At 44.5% G+C, this 22,135-nt stretch overlaps 1 long non-coding RNA gene across 1 annotated transcript; it reads left to right on the top strand.

Moving 5' to 3' along the window:
• Nucleotides 1–8,385: 8,385 nt before the first annotated feature.
• LOC142657261 (uncharacterized) lies at nt 8,386–22,048 on the top strand. Its single transcript, XR_012849862.1, has 3 exons — nt 8,386–8,789; nt 20,747–21,027; nt 21,266–22,048. It is a non-coding gene; the product is annotated as an uncharacterized LOC142657261 (long non-coding RNA).
• The last annotated feature ends 87 nt before the right edge of the window (nt 22,049–22,135 follow it).

Here is a 22,135-nt window from a genome sequence, read left to right as displayed (position 1 = left end):
CACTGACCCTATATGATGATACGTAAAGTTTGGTCTTTATAATTATAAGTTTTCTAAATGTATATTAACTGTTTATACAGTCTTAGTTTTAAATACTGTATTATATATATATATATATATATATATATATATATATATATATATATATATATATATATATATATAAAATAAAAAAAATTGAATTCTAACATGTGAATTGGGATAAAAGGAGCAATACCTGTGGATCGCCGCTGCATCCTGTGTCGGAGATTCACAGTGAGCAAGAAAAAACTAAAGGGAAGCAGCGCTCCTAACTAGCCATCGATGAAAAATAATTCCCCTTCATGTAACTCTGCTACCTGTCAACTGAAAAGTCATCCACCACAGGGAAAAATGTTAGTCCATCATGTCTGATTCCCAGGTGTTTCTTTGCGGTACTCCTCTGTGTGGAAACATTTTTCACTCTGGCAGCTGATTTTTCCATTGACAGGTAGCAGAGTTACACAACAGGAAAACAAATTCCCCATCATGTAACTCTGCTACCTGTGAACTGAAAAGTCATCGGCTGTTTGAAGGGGGTGCACCGCTCGTATAAGCGCTGCTTCCCCTTACTTCATCACACTGTGAATCGCTAACTAGTTCGTATAGAAGCGAAGTATTGCCTAATTATTTTTTTTGGGCTTCCAGTTCAGTTCTGAAGTGGCTTTGAGGGGCAGGGCCGCCATCAGGAATTTCAGGGCCCCCTACAGCTACATTTTCTGGGCCCCCCTACCGTGGCACCGCCTGTTAACGGTACTCCGTCCAGTACTATATCATGGTACCCAGGGCCGCCATCAGGGGGGGTATTAGGGGTACTGATGTGAGAGGCCCGGCCAAACCTAATTGAAAGGGGGGCCCGGCAAACTGCCGCGACTTGCCTTTGGTAGAAAAAAAACAGGCCCCTGCAATGGGGCCCGTTTTTTTCACCAAAAGAATGTCATGAGCTGCGGGCCCCCCTTTCAATTAGGTTTGGCCGGGCTTCTCACATCAGTACCCCTAATACCCCCCCTGATGGCGGCCCTGGGTAGCATGGGGGCCGTCAAACACCGCCGCCCGTGCGACCGATCACGCGCACCCGCAAACTCCCGCGCATGCGCACCGGCGACCGCCTGGAAGCGCGCACCGAATTTTGAGGCAGATTTTGACCTGCCCACACTATCTTGCCGCGTTTTTTGCCTGCGGCGATTGAGGACAGCAGACAGAAAACGCAGCGAAAAATGCATTTTCTGCCTCCCATTGATTTAGATGGCAGGTCAGAGGCAGAACCGCGGCAAGAAAGGACGTGCTGCTTTTTCTTTTTTCCGCGACTGGCTCCCATTGATTTCAGATTAAATCAATGGGAGGCGGTTTTGGAAGTTTTTTGGTGCTGATTCTGACGCAGTGTCCGAGTCAATATCAAGGCCCAAAAACGTTGAACTGGGCCTTATTGTTAGGGCTTATTCAGACGAACGTGTAATACGTCCGTGAAACGTGTGTGATTTTCACGCGCCTTGCACGGACCTATGTTACTCTATGGGGCCGTGCAGACTGTCAGTGATTTTCACGCAGCGCGAGTCCGCTGCGTAAAACTCACGACATGTCCGATATTTGTGCATTGTTCGCGCATCACGCACCCATTGAAGTCAATGGGTGGGTGAAAATCACGCCCAGCACTTCCGCAGCCGTATAAACTATGAATGAAAACAGAAAAGCACCGCGTGCTACAAACATAGTGTCATAATGATGGCGGCTGCGCGAAAATCACACAGCCGCGCATCATACGCTGCTGACACACGGAGCTGTTATGGACCTTTTGCAAGCGCAAAACGCCACGTTTTTGCGCGCGCAAAAAGCACACGCTTGTGTGAATCCGGCCTTAGGGTAGGAACACACTAGGCATGAACACTGCAGATTTTATGCAACACGTTTTATTGCGGAAAATCCGCAGCGTATCACAGTCGCAGCAGAGGGGATGAGATTAGAACAAATCTCATCCACACGCTGCATAAATAATGGACCTGCAGTGTGGCTTTTTGGCTTTTTAAGTCGCATGTCAATGTATTCTGTGGAATCGCCGCTCCACTGTTGCAGAAATGCTGCGGTTCTGCCGCAAAAATCACAAATGAGAAAAAAAAAAAAGGCCACTTTTTTAAATTTATAAAAAAGTTTAGACTTGCCCCGGCCGTAGTCCTGGTGACGCGATCCTCTATTCTTAGCGTAGCCCCGCCTCCTGTCATGACGTTTCATCCCATGTGACTGCTGCAGCGGTCACATGGTCTACAGCGTCATCCCAGGAGGCGGGGCTACGTTCAGAAGAGAGAGATGCGTCACTTAAACTACGGCCGGGGTAAGTCTAAACTTTTTTTTCCCTGCAGGATTCCCGCAGCGGACACGCCTCACGAAACCTGCGCCACTATTTGGTGCGGTTTTTCTGGCGGAATTCCCTGCGGCTCCCGGGATAAGCTGTGTAGTTTTACTCAGCATATCCGCCTAGTGTGTCCCTTATGATGTCGCTCCTGGAGCTGCTGCCGGTCTCTAAATAGGCAGTTGGTCCAGTAGAATTTGGAATTATTTTTTTTTGTGAACCAGCTTAAAAAAATACAAAACTTTTGTGTTAGGGCCTGTTCACATCACTGTTCGCTTCCGCTCCGGGGTTCCTTCTGAGGTTTCTGTCGGGTGAACCCCGCAACGGAAAGTGAAAGTGATAGCACAGCTTCCGTTTCCATCACCATTAGCGCAGTCGACTGCGCTATTAATTCCGTCCGAAAACCAGCCGGAATGGTGACGAACGGAAACCATTAGCGATGTTTCCGTCACCATTGAGATCAATGGTGACTGAAACGGAAGCTGTGCTGTCACTTTCACTTTCCGTTGCGGGGTTCACCCGACAGAAACCTCAGACGGAACCCCGGAACGGAAGCGAACAGTGATGTGAACAGGCCCTAACACAAAAGTTTTGTATTTTTTTAAGCTGGTTCACAAAAAAAAATAATTCCAAATTCTACTGGACCAACTGCCTATTTAGAGAGCGGCAGCAGCTCCAGGAGCGACATCATAAGGGACACACTAGGCGGATATGCTGAGTAAAACTACACAGCTTATCCCGGGAGCCGCAGGGAATTCTGCCAGCAAAACCGCACCAAATAGCGGCGCAGGTTTGGTGAGGCGTGTCCGCTGCGGGAATCCTGCAGGGAAAAAAAAGTTTAGACTTACCCCGGCCGTAGTCCTGGTGCCGCATCTCTCTCTTCTGAACGTAGCCCCGCCTCCTGGGATGACGCTGTAGACCATGTGACCGCTGCATCAGTCACATGGGATGAAACGTCATGACAGGAGGCGGGGTTGCGCTAAGAATAGAGGATCGCGTCACCAGGACTACGGCCGGGGCAAGTCTAAACTTTATCAATTTAAAAAAGTACCTTTTTTTTCTTCTCTTGTGTGATTTTTGCGGCAGAACCGCAGCATTTCCGCAACAGAGGAGCAGCGATTCCACAGAATACATTGACATGCGACTTAAAAAGCCAAAGCCACACGGCAGGTCCATTATTTTTGCAGCATGTGGATGAGATTTGTTCTAACCTCATCCACTCTGCTGCGACTGTGATACGCTGCGGATTATCCACAATAAAATGTGTTGCATAAAATCCGCAGTGTTCATGCCTAGTGTGTTCCTACCCTAAGGCCGGATTCACACAAGCGTGTGCTTTTTGCACGCGCAAAAAACGTGGCGTTTTGCGCATGCAAAAGGTCCATAACAGCTCCGTGTGTCAGCAGCGTATGATGCGCGGCTGCGTGATTTTCGCGCAGCCGCCATCATTATGACACTCTGTTTGTATGTTTGTAGCACGTGGTGCTTTTCTAATTTCATTCATAGTTTATACGGCTGCGGAAGTGCTGGGCGTGATTTTCACGCACCCATTGACTTCAATGGGTGCGTGATGCGCGAACAATGCACCAATATAGGACATGTCGTGAGTTTTACGCAGCGGACACACGGACACACGCTGCGTGAAAATCACTGACAGTCTGCACGGCCCCATAGAGTAACATAGGTCCGTGCGAGGCGCGTGAAAATCACACACGTTTCACGGACGTATTACACGTTCGTCTGAATAAGCCCTAACAATAAGGCCCAGTTCACAGAGTTTTTGGGCCTTGATATTGACTCGGACACTGCGTCAGAATCAGCACCAAACAACTTCCAAAACCGCCTCCCATTGATTTAATCTGAAATCAATGGGAGCCAGTCGCGGAAAAAAGAAAAAGCAGCACGTCCTTTCTTGCCGCGGTTCCGCCTCTGACCTCCCATCGAAATCAATGGGAGGCAGAAAATGCATTTTTCGCTGCGTTTTTTGTCTGCTGTCCTCAATCGCCGCGAGCAAAAAACGCAGCAAAAAAACGCAGCAAGATAGTGTGGGCAGGTCAAAATCTGCCTCAAAATTCTTTAAGGAATTTTGAGGCAGATTTTTTTTTGCCTGCAAAATACTGTGTAAACAGGGCCATACATAAACAGCACTTTGAGATAATTTACTCACTGTCAGAAGAGATGCTCCCACTCCAGTCCTCTTCCGGCGATGTCTTCCAGGGGAGGTCTTCGGTCCAGACGTCCAGTCCTTCACCTCCAGCCAGGCTCCAGGTAAGTTTTGTCCATGTGTGTCCGCGGCTGCGCGCGCTTCGTTCGCGGGTGCGCGCGCGGCCGGTCGCGGGTGCGCGCGCTTCGTTTGCGGGTGCGCGCGCGGTCGATCGCGGGTGCGCGCGCGGGCGGTCTCCAGTGCGGGCGTTCGTGGATGCGCTCGCGAGTGCGCACGCGCGGCAGTTTCATTGTGCGCGCGATCGGGTGCGCGCGCGGGCGGACGGTTTGACGGCCCCCCATGACGAGGGGAGGGGGCCCGCAGCAGCAGCAGCTCACGACATTCTTATGGTGAAAAAAACGGGCCCCATTGCAGGGGCCCGTTTTTTCCTACCAAAAGAATGTCGAGGCAGTTGCCGGGCCCCCCTTTCAATTAGTTTTGGCCGGGCCCCTCACACCACTACCCCTAATACCCCCCTGATGGCGGCCCTGTTGAGGGGCCTATATATTAGACACCCCTATGAAACACGACATTTTAGAAACTAGACCCCTCAAAGTATTCACAACAGCATTTAGAAAGTTTATGCACAAAATGTTTTACCAGAGAAACGCAACTCAATACTTATTGTCCAGATTCTGCAGTAGAAATATCCCACATGTGGCCCTCGGGCGGTAATGGACTGAAGCACCGGCCTCAGAAGCAAAGGAGCACCTAGTGGATTTTGAGGCCGCCTTTTTATTAGGCACCATGTCCGGTTTGAATAGGTCTTGTGGTACCAAAATAGTGGAAACCCCCAAAAGGTGATCCCATTTTGGAAACTAGACCACTTGAGGAATACATTGTAGTTTTCTTGGGGTGCATGCAGCTTTTTGATCAGTTTTTATTCTATTTTTAAGTGGCGCGGTGACTAAAAAACAGCAATTCTATTGTTTTTTAATTCTATTTTTGTTACAGCGTTCACCGTGCGCTATAAATGACATATTCACTTTATTCTATGGGGCGATACGATTAGGGCTCATTTACACGAGCGTATTATACGTTTTTGCAACGCGCGTCGCAGGGACCTATGTTACTCTATGGGGCCGTGCAGACAGGTACGTGATTTTCACGCAGCGTATGTCCGCTGCGTGAAACGCACGACGTCCTATATTTGTGCGCTGTTCGCGCATCACGCACCCATTGAAGTCAATGGGTGTGTGAAAACCACGCATGTCGCACGGAAGCAATTCCGTGGGACGCGCGTGATTCACGCAACAGCACTGTAAAGGATGAATGAAAACAGAAAAGCACCACGTTCTTTTCTGTTTACAAACATCCAAACGGAGTGTCATAATGATGGCGGCTGCGCGAAAAGCACGCAGCCGCGCATCATAAAGGGCTGACACACGGAGCTGTTAAGTGCTTTTTGCGCACGCAAAACGCCGCGCTTTTTGCTTGCACAAAACGCACACGCTCGTGTAAACTCGGCCTTACGGTGACACCAGATGTTTATAGTTTTTTTATGTCTTATGGCGTTTGCACAATAAAATAAGTTTTGTAAAAAATCATTCACTTTTTGTGTTACCTTATTCTAAGAGCCAGAACTTTATAATTTTTCCATCAATAAAGCCGTGCGAGGACTTATTTTTTGCGTAACGAACTGTAGTTTCGATCAGGACCATTTTTCGGTAAATGCAACTTTTTGATCTATTTTTAATACATTTTTTGGGAGGTGAAGTGACCAAACAATTGTGATTTTGGTACGGTATATTATTATTTTCTTTTACGGCGTTCACCGCGCGGGATAAATAACGAAATAATTTTGTAGTTCAGGCCGTTACGGACGCGGCGATACCAATTATGTATCGTTTATTTATATATTTTTATTAATAAAAAAGGACTGATAAGGGAAAAAAAGGGGGATTTTTTTAACTTTTAATTTCTTATTTTTACACATCTTTTTTAACTTTTTTTTTTACTTTATTACTTTGTCCCACTAGGGGACTTGAGGGCAGGAGGCCCTGATCGCTATTCTAATACACTGCACTACATCCGTAGTGCAGTGTATTAGAACTGTCAGCTATTCACTGACAGCAAGCATAGTGGGTCCTGACTTTGTCAGGACCCACTAGGCTTCCGTCGATGGCATAGCCGGACGCCTTTGTTTGGTGTCCGGTTGCCATAGTAACCATCGCCGGCCGCTATCGTGTAGCAGGCCGGCGATGGTAACTTAACCCCTAAAAACCCGCGATCTCTATAGAACGCGGCTTTTAAGGGGTTAGACAGCGGGGACACAGCGATCGGTCCCCGCTGTAGGAGCTGCGGCAGCTGCTGTACGAGACAGCAGCTGTCACAGCTCCTGCACCTGTCGGGAAGACGGCCGAAACGGCCGTTATTCCTGCAACTTCGTATACACACCGCTACACACCTTCAACCTTGCGCATGCGCCGTGTAATATACACGGCCGCTGAAGACGCAGCCACATAATTTCACAGAGCATGCGCGGTGGAGTGTGTTCACCACGCATGCTCTAATTCAATAAAGAAGCACGTGGTACGGTTACGTCATTTTTGACGTAACCGTACAGTGTGAAAGCCGGAAACCGGAAGCAAGGCAGAAGACCAAATGGACGGGTCTGCACAGGAAGTGCAGATTTTGCATTGCTAAGGGGACGGCGACGGAGGAGGATATACGACGCTACAGCCATCTGATGAAACGTAAGTACATTGGAAAGTTATATCTTTTTCATTGTTTTATTTAAATAAATGTAATTTTTTAGTTCCGGAATACCCCTTTAAGACAGCCCCGTAAAATTTGCTGCAGTTGACAACAATGCCCCCTGTACTAGCGCCACACTACCCTTGTAGTGAGCACAATACCCATATAATTCACATATAATACACATATACCCATACATATATACACATATACCCATATAATTCACATATAATACACATATACCCATACATATATACACATATACCCATATAATACACATATAATTCCGCCTGAATGCCCTACACGCTCACTGATGCAGCGCTGCCTACTTCATATGGGGTCTCTAGTCTTCACGAGTTCTGCGAAGGCAGCGCGATGACATCCTCTTGTCACCTTCGCAGAACCCGTGAGACTAGAGACCACACCTATAGAGGACGGCGCTGCATCGGTGAGTATGTGTCATCACACCGCCAATAGCCAACAAGGGAACCAATAATTCCCTTGCCTCTTGAACCACCATGTGATAGATCCGTTTTTAACGGCTGTTAGGGCCTGTTCACATCACCGTTCGTTTCCATTCCGGGGTTCCGTCGGAGGTTTCCGTTGCGGGGTTCACCCGACAGAAACCTCAGACGGAACCCCGGAACGGAAATGAACAGCGATGTGAACAGACCCTTACATGAATTCACAGCGGTTAAAAATGGAGCCATTGACTTCTATAGGGGCCGTCTAAACGGCCAAACATAGGACATGTCCTATTTTTTTGACGGCCAATATTCACGGGCCGTTAAAAAAAACGGCAGTGTAAATACACCCATAGAAAATCATTGACGACCGTTCAAAGATCGGCCGTTTTTCACTGTCGTGTGAATGTAGCCGTATAGCATGGTTAAACGAAACCAATGTAATACAAAAATAAGTCCAATATAACAATGATGTAGTGTCACAACTGCTGCGGAGACACAAATCCCAGCATGCTCTCTTGCAGATAATATGGTATGCTGTGAATTGCAGTTTCATATTAACTGGAGAACAGGTCGCAGATCGGTGCTATATACCCCAGTATAGATCAGGGCAGTTATGTGCCGTCGCTAGGCTGCTCTCCACATACAAACAATTCTCACCCCTGGAAACAGGGCCCAGTATCTCCAGTCCTTTCCTGAGTAGCGCCGCGGACATGTTCTCCCCTCTACACAGCGATACAGACCACACGTGTGACTTCCATAAGCGGCTCCGACACCAATCACCAACAATTTCCGGCGTGGCATGGCGCACTTCCGTACATAAGCTTCTGGGTCTTATTTACTACCATAGAGTCTTGACACTTGCGCTAGAGTGACCCGGCTAAGTGACGTCAGCCGAGTGAGGGTGTGCAGTGATGTTGTATCACTAGGTGGCGATAGTAGCTAATGGAACCAGTGACTTGACAGAACGTGATGTAGTGGTGAAATGGGGCTTTATAGGAGGATCAGCTCATTTTCTTTGAAAGAATTTGGCGGCATTGCTAATATTAGGGCCACAACACCTGTAAGGAGGGAGTAGCTGGGAAGACGCTAGGTCACGCTCAGTGTTGGTTTTTAATCCCTTCTCGCTGCAGCCACTTTTAACCTTCCTGACGGAGCTTTATTATGACATGTGTCACTTTATGTGGTAACTTTGGAATGCTTTTACCTATCCAAGCAATTCTGAGATTATTTTCTCGTGACACATTGTACTCTAAGTTTGTGGCAAATTTTGGTCCATACATTAAAGAGGCTCTGTCACCACATTATTAGTGCCCTGTCTCCTACATAAGGAGATCGGCGCTATAATGTAGGTGACAGTAATGCTTTTTATTTAGAAAACCGATCTATTTGAAACCACTTTATTAGCGATTTTTAGCTTTATGCTAATGAGTTTCTTAATAGCTAAGTGGGCGTGTTTTTACTTTCAACCAAGTGGGCGTTGTACAGAGTGTATGACGCTGACCAATCAGTGACCAGTCAGCGTCATACACTCCTCTTCATTCATTTACACAGCAGCATCGCGTTCTTACTAGAACATGATGTGCAGCCACATACACAGACATTAACGTTAATCAAGTGTCCTGATAATGAATATACATTACCTCCAGCCTGGACGTCATGTGTATTCAGAATCCTGACATTTCTGAATCTTTTCTGTGAGATTCCAGCAAGCCACGCATAATCTCGCGAGATTTCGAGGTAAACGAGATTTCGTTTCCCTTACTGGAAAGCTCACAGAAAAGATTCAGAAGTGTCAGGATTCTGAATACACATGACGTCCTGGCTGGAGGTAATGTATATTCGTTATCAGGACACTTGATTAACGTTAATATCTGTGTATGTGGCTGCAGGTCGTGTTCTAGTAAGAACGCGATGCTGCTGTGTAAATGAATGGAGAGGAGTGCATGAGGCTGATTGGTCAGCGTCATACACTCCCCTGTACAACGCCCACTTAGTCAAAAGTAAAAACACGCCCAGTTGGGCATTAAGCAACTCATTAGCATAAACCAAAATCACTAATAAAGTGGTAAAAAAAGATCGTTTTTTTTAAATAAAAAGCACTGCTGTCATCTACATTACAGCGCCAATCTCCTCATGTAGGAGATAGGGCACTTATAATGTGGTGACAGAGCCTCTTTTAAGTATTTAATTGTGAAAAACACCACAATTTAGAGAAAAATTTGCATTTTTCTAAATTTAAATCTACCTGCTTGTAAGGGCTTATTCAGACGAACGTATAATACGTCCGTGCTAAGCGCGTAAAAAATCACGCGCGTCGCACGGATCTATGTTAATGAATGGGGCCGTTCAGACTGTCAGTGAAACGCACGACACGTCCTATATTTGCCCGTTTTTCGCACATCACGCACCCATTGAAGTCAATGGATGCGTGAAAACTGCGCACGGCACACGGGCGCACTTCCGTGTGCCGCGCGTGATGAGCGCTACAGTAGTCAAAACTATGAATGAAAACAGAAAAGCACCACGTGCTTTTCTGTTTAGGCTGGGTTCACACGACCTATTTTCAGACATAAACGAGGCGTATTATGCCTCGTTTTACGTCTGAAAATAGGGCTACAATACGTCGGCAAACATCTGCCCATTCATTTGAATGGGTTTGCCGACGTACTGTGCAGACAACCTGTCATTTATGCGTCGTCGTTTGACAGCCTCGGCAAAGAAGTGCAGGACACTTCTTTGCAACGTAATTTCAGCCATTCTTCATTGAAGTCAATGAAGAGCAGCTCAAGATTTACGAGCGTCAAAGACGCCTCGCATAATGCGAGGAGGAGCTTTTACGTCTGAAACGACACAGCTGTTTTCTCCTGAAAACAGTCTGTCTTTTCAGACATAAAAGGAAGCTAGCGTGTGCACATACCCTTACAAACATAAAAACAGAGTGTCATAATGATGGCGGCTGTGCGAAAATCTCGCAGCCACGCATAATATGCCGATGACACGTGGACTTTTTGCGCGCTAAGACAGATAGTAATACCACACTAAATAAATGCTAATTAACATTTACCATATGTCTAGATTGGCATCTTTTTTTGAACATCCTTTTATTTTTCTAGGACCAGTGGCGGATTAAGTAGACCATAGGCCCTGGGCTGTTACCCATAGTTGGGCCCCCCTTCTCCACCGCCGCCCTGTAACTATTGTTAACACTTCCTTTTTGTCCAGACATTAACAAATGGGTGTTACTACTCCCCTTGTCAAAAGGCTGTGTCCCCACATACTGACAGTCTCCAACCATCGCTGACAGTATGTAGGGACACATTCTCCTGACAAGGGGAATAGTAACACTTAGGGTATGTTCACACGAGGGCGTCCGTTACGGCTGAAATTACGGGGATGTTTCAGCCTGAAAACATCCCCGTAATTTCAGCCGTAACGGCATGTGCAGGCGCTTGAACACCGCGTCCATTACGGCCGTAATTAGCGCTGCTATTCATTGGAGTCAATGAATAACGGCTCCAATTACGGCCAAAGAAGTGACAGGTCACTTCTTTGACGCGGGCGTCTATTTACGCGCCGTCATTTGACAGCGGCGCGTAAATATACGCCTCGTGTGAACAGACAAACGTCTGCCCATTGCTTTCAATGAGCAGATGTTTGTCAGCGCTATTGAGGCGCTATTTTCGGGCGTAATTCGAGGCAAAAACGCCCGAATTACGTCCGTAAATAGGCCGTGTGAACATACCCCTATTTGTCTATCAGTCCTGGACTGCACAAAGACTTTGTGAAATACAAGGATTTCATATAATAAACATGTCAGTAGAGATGACAGATTGTCTATAAATCTAGTGACTCACAGGTGACGACGTAGTTTTTTTCCTTTTCTCCATCCAGTCCAGACTTCATGACGACTTTTCCCGGCCATGACCAATTTCTGCAGAATTTGCCACTCAGATGTCTTTGGCTCCTCACTTTTCCAACATTTCCACACCTATAAACAAAGATAATATTATCATGGTGCCACACACTGTGCCCCTAAATATAATAGCACCAAACACTGAGCCCCTGAATAAAATAGTATAAACACTGTGCCCCTAAATATTATAGCACCATAGACTGCGCCCCTGAATATAATTGTGTCAAACACTGTAGATAGCACCACACACAGCCCCCTGTAAATAGCGCTATACAGTCCTCCCCCTCTGTAAATAGCGTCACATAGCCCTCCCCCTCTTGTATATAGTGCTACACAGCAATCCCCCTTAGATATAGTGATACACAGCACTCCCTTCTATATAGTGCTATACAACAATCCCCCCTTGTATATTGTGCTACACAGCGTCTCCCCCCTTGGACCTGCAGCTCTTGTAATTGCTCAGTATAATGTCCCCCGTAGCTGCCCCCACAGTATAATGCCCTTCATAGCTGCGACACAGTATAATGCCCCCATAGCTACGACACAGTATAATATCTCCATAGCTGCTACATGGTATATTGCCTCCATAGCTGCGACACAGTATAATATCCCCATAGCTGCGACACAGTATAATGCCTCCATAGCTGCAACACTGTATAATGCCCCCATAGCTATGGCACAGTATAATGCCCCCATAGCTGCAACACAGTATAATACCCCCTTAGCTGCGACACAGTATAATGCCTCCATAGCTGCGACACAGTATAATGCCTCCATAGCTGCGACACAGTATAATTCCCCATAGCTGCGACACAGTATAATGCCTCCATAGATGTGACACAGTATAATGCCCCCATAGCTATGACACAGTATAATGCCCCCATAGCTGCGACACAGTATAATGCCTCCATAGCTGCGACACAGTATAATGCCCCCATAGCTGCGACACAGTATAATTCCCCATAGCTGCGACACAGTATAATGCCTCCATAGATGTGACACAGTATAATTCCCCATAGCTGCGACACAGTATAATGCCCCCATAGCTGCGACACAGTATAATGCCTCCATAGCTGCGACACAGTATAATGCCTCCATAGCTGCGACACAGTATAATGCCTCCATAGCTACGACACAGTATAATTCCCCATAGCTGCAACACAGTATAATGCCCCCATAGCTGCGACACAGTATAATGCCTCCATAGCTGCGACACAGTATAATGCCTCCATAGCTGCGACACAGTATAATGCCTCCATAGCTGCGACACTGTATAATGCCCCCATAGATATGACACAGTATAATGCCCCCATAGCTGCAACACAGTATAATGCCCCCATAGCTGCGACACAGTATAATGCCTCCATAGCTGCGACACAGTATAATGCCTCCATAGCGGCGACACAGTATAATGCCTCCATAGCTGCGACACAGTATAATGCCTCCATAGCTGCGACACAGTATAATTCCCCATAGCTGCGACACAGTATAATGCCTCCATAGATGTGACACAGTATAATGCCCCCATAGCTATGACACAGTATAATGCCCCCATAGTTGCAACACAGTATAATGCCCCCATAGCTGCGACACAGTATAATGCCTCCATAGCTGCGACACAGTATAATGCCTCCATAGCTGCGACACAGTATAATGCCTCCATAGCTACGACACAGTATAATTCCCCATAGCTGCAACACAGTATAATGCCCCCATAGCTGCGACACAGTATAATGCCTCCATAGCTGCGACACAGTATAATGCCTCCATAGCTGCGACACAGTATAATGCCTCCATAGCTGCGACACAGTATAATGCCTCCATAGATGTGACACAGTATAATAGCTATGACACAGTATAATTCCCCATAGCTGCGACACAGTATAATGCCTCCATAGCTGCAACACAGTATAATGCCTCCATAGATGTGACACAGTATAATGCCCCATAGCTGACACAGTATAATGCCCCATAGATGTGACACAGTATAATGCACCATAGCTGACACAGTATAATGCCCCATAGCTGCGACACAGTATAATGCCTCCATAGCTGCGACACAGTATAATGCCTCCATAGCTGCGACACAGTTTAATGCCTCCATAGCTGCAACACAGTATCATGCCTCCATAGATGTGACACAGTATAATGCCCCATAGCTGACACAGTATAATGCCCCATAGCTGACACAGTATAATGCCCCATAGCTGACACAGTATAATGCCCCATAGCTGACACAGTATAATGCCCCATAACTGACACAGTATAATTCCCCATAAGGGTATGTTCACACGGCGGGGGTCCGTAACGGCTGAAATTACGGGGATGTTTCAGCCTGAAAACATCCCCGTAATTTCAGCCGTACCGGCATATGCAGGCGCTTGAACGCCGCGTCAATTACTGCCGTAATTAGCGCTGCTATTCATTGGAGTCAATGAATAGCGGCTCCAATTACGGCCAAAGAAGTGACAGGTCACTTCTTCTACGCGGGCGTCTATTTACGCGCCGTCATTTGACAGCGGCGCGTAAATATACGCCTCGTGTGAACAGACAAACGTCTGCCCATTGCTTTCAATGGGCAGATGTTTGTCAGCGCTATTGAGGCGCTATTTTCGGGCGTAATTCGGGGCCAAAACGCCCGATTTACGTCCGTAAATAGGCCGTGTGAACATACCCTTACTGACACAGTATAATGCCCCATAGCTGACACAGTATAATGCCCCATATGTACGTACCTAATAAAAAAGAAAACATAATTACTTACCTATCCCGGTTCCCACGACGGTGGGGGATGCTTCTCCTCCTCTGCACTGTACTGTGAGTGACTCCATGCAGACAGGCGCGATGACATCACTACATCACGCCTGCCTGCACCGAGCCGCTCACGGCAGAGTGAATGCCGGGGCGAGGCTCCAGCATTCAACCCAACTGAATCTGCGTCCTGCGGACGCAGATTCAGTTGGAAGCGGGCAGCGCGGCACCCTGGCAGCCTCGGGCCCCGGGCGACCGCCCGATCCGCCCATATTATAATCCGCCATTGTCTAGGACGTTACAAGGCTTAGAACTTTAGTAGAAATTTCTCCCGTTTTCAAGAAAATGTAAAAATACTATTTTTACAGGTGCCAGTTCAGTTCTGAAGTGGCTTTGAGGGGCCTATACAATAAAAACCCTCATAAGTCACCCCATTTTAAAAACTTCACCCCCTCAAGGTATTCAAAACAGCATTTAGAAAGTTTCTTAACCCTTTAGGCTTCTCACAAGAATGAAAGCAATGTAGAGGTGAAATTTACCCAAAAAAAAATTCTTGCAGAAATTCATATTTAACCCCTTCACGACCAGCCCACGTAGATTAATGGGCTGCCGTGCTGGGCTTTTGTCCTGCAGCCCGTTAATCCACGTGCTGTGAGAACAGAGTGCACAGCGCTCTCCCTGTGCTCTGAATCTCTCAGCACACGCTGCTACTAGCAGCCTAAGTGCTGAGGCTCCATGCACACGACAGCAAAAAACCTCCGTTTTTGCGGACCGCAATTGCGGTCCGCAAAAACGGAGCCATTCACTTTCATTGAACACTGACACCTTTCCGTAGCACCACGGAAGGGTGTCAGTGCCGTGGAAATGTTCCGGGAATTATGGAACATGTCCGTTCTTTCGCATTTTGCGGGCCGTGCTCCCATACTTTGTATGGGAGCACGGCCCGAAAATGCGGCTGTCAGTCAGCGGCCAGCCGTGCCCGCAAGCGCGGGCTGTGATTGAGGGCACGGTCGTGTGCATGGGGCCTGAGATAAGACATCAGGACCGGATTGGTGTCGGTCCCGATGACGTGATCACCATGATAAAGCTATCATGGTGTTCACAGCAAAGTTTGTTGCAGCAACAAACTTTCGTGCTGTTTGTTACAACGTTTCTCCTCCCTCCCTGCCAGATCGTTCTGAGACAGTGGGGGAGAAGAAGCTGTGCCGAGCAGCTGCTGTGTGTCTCGTATAAAGACACAATGACTGTGAAACACAAAAACACCTCCACATAGATAGTTTAGTTTAGGCAGCTAGTTATAGTTTAGGTAGATAGTACTCAGATTAGGGCAATAAATTAGTTAATTGATAATCAATTAGGGCTTATAATGTGTGAGTGTATATATATATATATATATATATATATATATATATATATATATATATATATATATATATATATATATATATATATATATATATATATATATAAAATTATAGCTATATATATATATATATATATTTATATACTGTGTGTGTGTGTGTGTGTATATATATATATATATATATATATATATACATGTCTATATTATATATGTGCATATATATATATATGCATACACATATATATACACATATACACACGTAATATATATTATATATAGACATATATTTGAAATTTGTTAATACAAAAAATTTATAATTAGGGATGTTATATATCTATAACATCATATAGATATATACGTACATGTAATATATACTCATGCACACATTTACTTATATAAATCTCTTCATATATTTTACACGTCTGTAAATTCTAAATACATTGATTCATTGTTAGGCTGTGTTCACACAGAGTTTTTTGCAGGAGGAAAATTCCTCCTGCAAAAACTGCTCCAGGTGTTTTTTGCACAGTGGTTTTGCAAAAACTCGTCAAAACACTCGTCGAGGTGTTTTCTTTACCCTCCTGACTGATTGAAATGGGGTTTTGGAGGCGGAAACCGCCTCAAGATAGGTTATGTCGCTTCTTTTTACCGCGATGCGTTTTTTTTGCTCACGGTAAAAAGGCTCGTCCAACTCCCTTTCAAATAAATGGGAGACATTTTCGGGCGGTTTTTTAAGAGTTTTGCAGAGCGGTTTCCACGCCAAAAAACTCAGTGTGAACAGGGACTTAGGGTTGTCCATAAATTTATTGATCAATGGATTAGTGGACTTTTTCTTTGTTACTTTTATTAAAACTGTTGCAAAAAATAAGTAAAAAAAAAAATACATAAAAAAATGGCACGCAAGTTATATACCACTGAAGAGGCATTTGCTCTCTTGGATTCTGATAGTGAATGTCACTTTTGGGTGGTTTCCGCTGTTTTGGTCCCTCCAGGGCGTTGCAAATGCGACATGGCACCGAAAACCATTATAGCAAAATTTGAGCTCCAAAACCCAAATGGCGCTCCTTCCCTTCTGAGGGCTGTAATGTGTTCAAATATAAGTTTATGACCACATATGGGGTATTGCAGTAATCAGGATAAATTCCTTTACAAATGTTGGGGTGCTTTTTCTCCTTTATTACTTGCGAAAATTAAAAATGTCTATGTTTCTTCAGAAGATTTTCATTTTCACAGACTAACGCCAATAAATTCAGCAAGAAACCTGTGGGTTTAAAATGCTCACTATACAACTAGATAAATTCCTTGAGGGGTGTAGTTTCCAAAATGGGGTCACTTTTTGGGGGTTTCCGCTGTTTAGGTACCATCTTCAAACCAGACATGGAGCCTAAGGCTGGGTTCACACGACCTATTTTCAGACGTAAACGAGGCGTATTATGCCTCATTTTACGTCTGAAAATAGGGCTACAATACGTCGGCAAACATCTGCCCATTCATTTGAATGGGTTTGCCGACATACTGTGCAGACGACCTGTCATTTACGCGTCGTCGTTTGACAGCTGTCAAACGACGACGCGTAAAATGACTGCCTCGGCAAAGAAGTGCAGGACACTTCTTTGCAACGTAATTTCAGCCATTCTTCATTGAAGTCAATGAAGAGCAGCTCAAGATTTACGAGCGTCAAAGACGCCTCGCATAATGCGAGGAGGAGCATTTACGTCTGAAACGACGCAGCTGTTTTCTCCTGAAAACAGTCTGTCTTTTCAGACGTAGAACGTAGCTAGCATGTGCACTAAAATATATTGTAATAAAAAGGAGGCTTCAAAATCCTCTAGGTGCTCCTTTGCTTCTGAGACCGGTGTTTCAGTCCAATGGGACACTAGGGCCACAAGTGGTATATTTTTAAATACTGCAGAATCTGGGCAATAAATATTGAGTTGTGTTTCTCATGTAAAACCTTCTGTTACAGAAATTTTTCTATTACAAATGAAGTTCTGCAAAAAAAATTACATTTGTAAATTTCACCTCTACTTTGCTTTAATTCCTGTGAAATGCCTAAAGGGTTAAGAAACTTTCTGAATGCTGTTTTGAATACTTTGAGGGGTGAAGTTTTTAAAATGGGGTGATTTATGGGGAGTTTCTAATATATAAATCCCTCAAAGCCACTTCAGAACTGAACTGGTCCATGAAAAAATAGGTTCTGAAAATTTCTTGAAAATGTGAGAAATTGCTGCTAAAGATCTAAGGGTATGTGCACACACACTAATTACGTCCGTAATTGACGGACGTATTTCGGCCGCAAGTACCGGACCGAACACAGTGCAGGGAGCCGGGCTCCTAGCATCATAGTTATGTACGATGCTAGGAGTCCCTGCCTCGCTGCAGGACAACTGTCCCGTACTGAAAACATGATTAAAGTACGGGACAGTTGTCCTGCAGCGAGGCAGGGACTCCTAGCATCGTACATAAGTATGATGCTAGGAGCCCGGCTCCCTGCACTGTGTTCGGTCCGGCACTTGCGGCCGAAATACGTCCGTCAATTACGGACGTAATTAGTGTGTGTGCACATACCCTAAGCCTTGTAACGTCCTAGAAAAATAAAAGGACGTTCAAAAAACTATGCAAATATAAAGTAGACAAATGGGGGATGTTAACTTGTAACGAGTTTGTGTGGTATTATCTGTTTTGCAAGCAGATACATTCAAATTTAGAAAAATTAAATTTTTTGCAAATTTTCTCTAAATTTTGGTGTTTTTAACAAATAAATACTGAACTTATCGACCAAATTTTTTCACATTCGTAAAGTACAATATGTAACGAGAAAACAATTTCTGAATCGCTTGGATAGGTATAAGCATTGCCATGCTATTACCACATAAAGTGACACATGTCAGATTTGAAAAAATCGCCTGCTTCCACAAGGCCAAAACAGGCTGTGTCCTGAAGGGGTTAATCAATTTTTTTCTGTAACACAGAAGGTTTTACCTGAGAAATGCAACTCAATATTTATTGCCCTGATTCTGCACTTTTTAGAAATATCCAACATGTGGCCCTAGTGTGCTAATGGACTGACAGGCCTCATATGCAAAGGATCACCTAGTGTATTTTGGGGCCTTCTTTTTGTTAGAATATACTTTAGGCACCATGTCAGGTTTGAAGAGGTCATGTGGTGCCAAAACAAAAGAAACACCCCCCAAAATACCCCATTTGGGAAACTACACCCCACAAGGAATTCATCTAGGGGTTTAGTGAGCATTTTGACCCCACATGTGTTTCATAGATTTTATTAGAATTTGGACGTGAAAATGAAAAATGTAATTTTTTTTCCAATAAGATGTAATTTTAGCTAAAAAAAAACACCAATGTCCACAAGGAATAAAGAAGAACAAGCCCCCTAAAACCTGTAAAGCAACTTCTCTGATGTATGGAAATATGTGGGCAAAAACTGCAGTTTGTGCACATGGCAGGGCTCAGTATAGAATAAGCGCCATTTGGCTATTGGAGCACAGATTTTGCTGGATTGGTTTTTCTGCACCATGTCGCATTTTCAAAGCCCCTGTGGGACCAAAACAGTGTAAATTACCAAAAAGTGACTCCATTTGGGATACTACACCCCTTGAGGAATTAATCTAGGGGTGTAGCGAGCATTTTGACCCCACAGGTGTTTCGTCGATTTTATTAGAATTAGGCAGTGAAAATAAAAGTTACATTTTTTCCCAATAAGATGTAACTTTAGTTCAAATTTTTTAATTCTCTCAACAAATAAGGTAGAATAGGCACCCCAACATTTGTAAAGCAATTTCTCCCAAGTACGGCAATACCCCATATGTGGTCATAATCTGCTGTTTTGGCACACAGTAGGGCTCAGAAGGGAAGGAGCGCCATTTGGCTTTTGGAATGCAGATTTTGCTGAATTGGTTTCTGGGCGCTATGTTGCATTTGCAAAGCCCCTGTGGGATCAAAACAGTGGTCACACTCTGCACCTTTGCCATTTGGGGAATTTCGCTGGGAAAGTGTTGTCCTGGTATAATACGGACACCCTCGCTTCCAGCAGATCTGTTTGGGCCCTTCCTGGTTCCCTAATTTTGTGGCCTTGATAAATCGCCTTTTGAAACAGAAGAAATTTTCCCGTTGGGCCTGCACAACTGCATTTTCTTTCCTGACATATTGGAGCATTAGGGTGTATTCACATCAGCGTTAGTTTCCGCTGAGGGGTTCCGTCGGAGGTTTCCGTCTGGTTAACCCCTCAGTGGAATGTCAAATGTAAACATCAGCTTCTGTTTTCCTCACCATTAAACTCAATGGTGACGGAAACTTAGCTAATGGTTTCCGTCTGTCACCAGTCGACTTCGCTATTGATTCCGTCCAAATCAACGGAACCCTGTCACAATGGTGACAGACGGAAACCATGAGGGAAACGGAAGCTAAGGTTTCAATTTGCCTTTCCGCTGAGGGGTTAACCCGACGGAAACCGCAGACGGAACCCCCCCCCCCCCCCAATGGAAGAGCAACGCTGATGTGAACAGGCCCTTAGTGACGGACATTCAGGTTTTTTTTTTAAGTTGGTTCACTAAATTTTACATAGCGTAGCTTTATAGTTTTAGTCTAAAGTTACTGCAGTATAATTTTTATACTACAGTTTTTTTATTACGAATACATAAGGTTACAAATTTAGCATCAGTTAGGCTTCGTTCACTGCTTGACGGATGCCACACTGATTGCAACGTGATGTAAAATATCTTGTTTTTTGATTGATCAGTTTAACGGATCCGTCAAAAAAACGGACACTTTCTCTCAGTTTGCCATCAGTTATACTCCGTTGTAACGGATAAGTTTGTTTGTATTGTTTTGTCTAGAAGGACTATAAAAACCAGAACAAATTCCAAGAACTTCAGTCTGGACAAGATATTTTCAGAGGAGAGTACATTCTGTTTCTGCTCCAGATTTTCCTGTTCTGCACTTTCAACATGTTTCCTGCTTATCTAATTTTCAGTTTTGATGTGTGGATCTTGAGGATGAGGAGGAGAAATTTGGAGAGGGAGAGACGGCGACGGAGATATTGGGTCCACTCCATAACTTCGACAAGGATGACCAGCGGTGTTTATTCTACCTTATACCGTAATCTCTGCGAACATCCAGACAAGTTTAGTGACTACCTGCGCATGAGTGTTTCAAGTTTTGACCATCTCCTGCAGCGTGTTTCGCAATGACTTTAGAGAGAAGACACTTCCGTAAGAGCATTCCACCAGATGACCGGCTAATCGTTACCCTGTGGTAAGTTTAAATCTTTAAAACAAAAAAAATTATTTAATGATTTATTTTATGGGCAGTGCTATTTTGCTGTAGATCTTCAAAGAGAAATTACAGCAAGAAGGAAAAGCAATGTATTATAAATGACAAAGAATATTTCTATAATGACACGTTTGATTCTTTCAACTGTGTTTTCTTAAATTTTTATTGTTTTATTCTGCGTTTTATATATTTTTCTCTTATTTCTGTTTTTCCTTTAAAGTTTTTGGCAACAGGAGAAAGCTTCTCATCCCTTCATTTTCAATTTAGACTTGGGAAGTCTACTATTTCATACATCGTGCGGGACACATACCAAGCCTTATGGGATGTACTACGTGATGACTATATTCCGCATCCCTCTACCCAGCAATGGAAGTTGCAGACAAGTTTTTGGAGGTCATGCAATTCCCAAACTGTGTTGGTGCTATGAATGGAAAACATATTTGGAAACAGAAGACTTCAGGAACTGGATCGGAGTACTTAAATTACAAGAAGTACTTTTCCATTATTGTTATAGCCATTGCAGATGCAGAATATCGATTTGTTGCTGTGGATGTTGGGTCATTTGGCCAAACAAATGACTCCAGCATATTGAAGAACTTTGGATTACCTTCACCAATGACATCTGGGAATGATGGACCTCCAATGCCCTTTGTTTTTGTTGGCAATGAGGCCTTTCAGATGTGTGGCAACTTGTTTAAACCATACGCCAGCCGTGCGCTCAACTACAAGAAGCAAATTATCAACTATAGACTTACAAATACAATGACAATGAATACAATGTTTTTTGGGTATTTCAGTAGATTAATCACACGGAACACAGTTTGTCCAATTTAACCCCTTAATGACCGGGCATGTTTGTACCTTAATGACCAAGCCAGATTTGTCAAATCTGGTATGTCTGACTTTATCAGAGAATAACTCTGTGAAAGTTTTGAATATCCAAGTAATTCTGACATTGTTTTTTCGTCACATGTTGTACTTTATTTTAGTGGTAAAAGTAGACTGATAAGATTTGCGGAAATTAATTAAAAAATAGAAAAATTGAAGAAATTTTGTAAAAATTACCATTTTCCCCTATTTTTAACTGCAA

The sequence above is a fragment of the Rhinoderma darwinii genome, chromosome 7 (assembly GCF_050947455.1).
Source record: "Rhinoderma darwinii isolate aRhiDar2 chromosome 7, aRhiDar2.hap1, whole genome shotgun sequence".
NCBI classification, from domain to species: Eukaryota; Metazoa; Chordata; class Amphibia; order Anura; family Rhinodermatidae; genus Rhinoderma; species Rhinoderma darwinii.
Note: the sequence above shows the minus strand (reverse complement) of the source record. Positions and strands in the feature narration are given on the sequence as shown.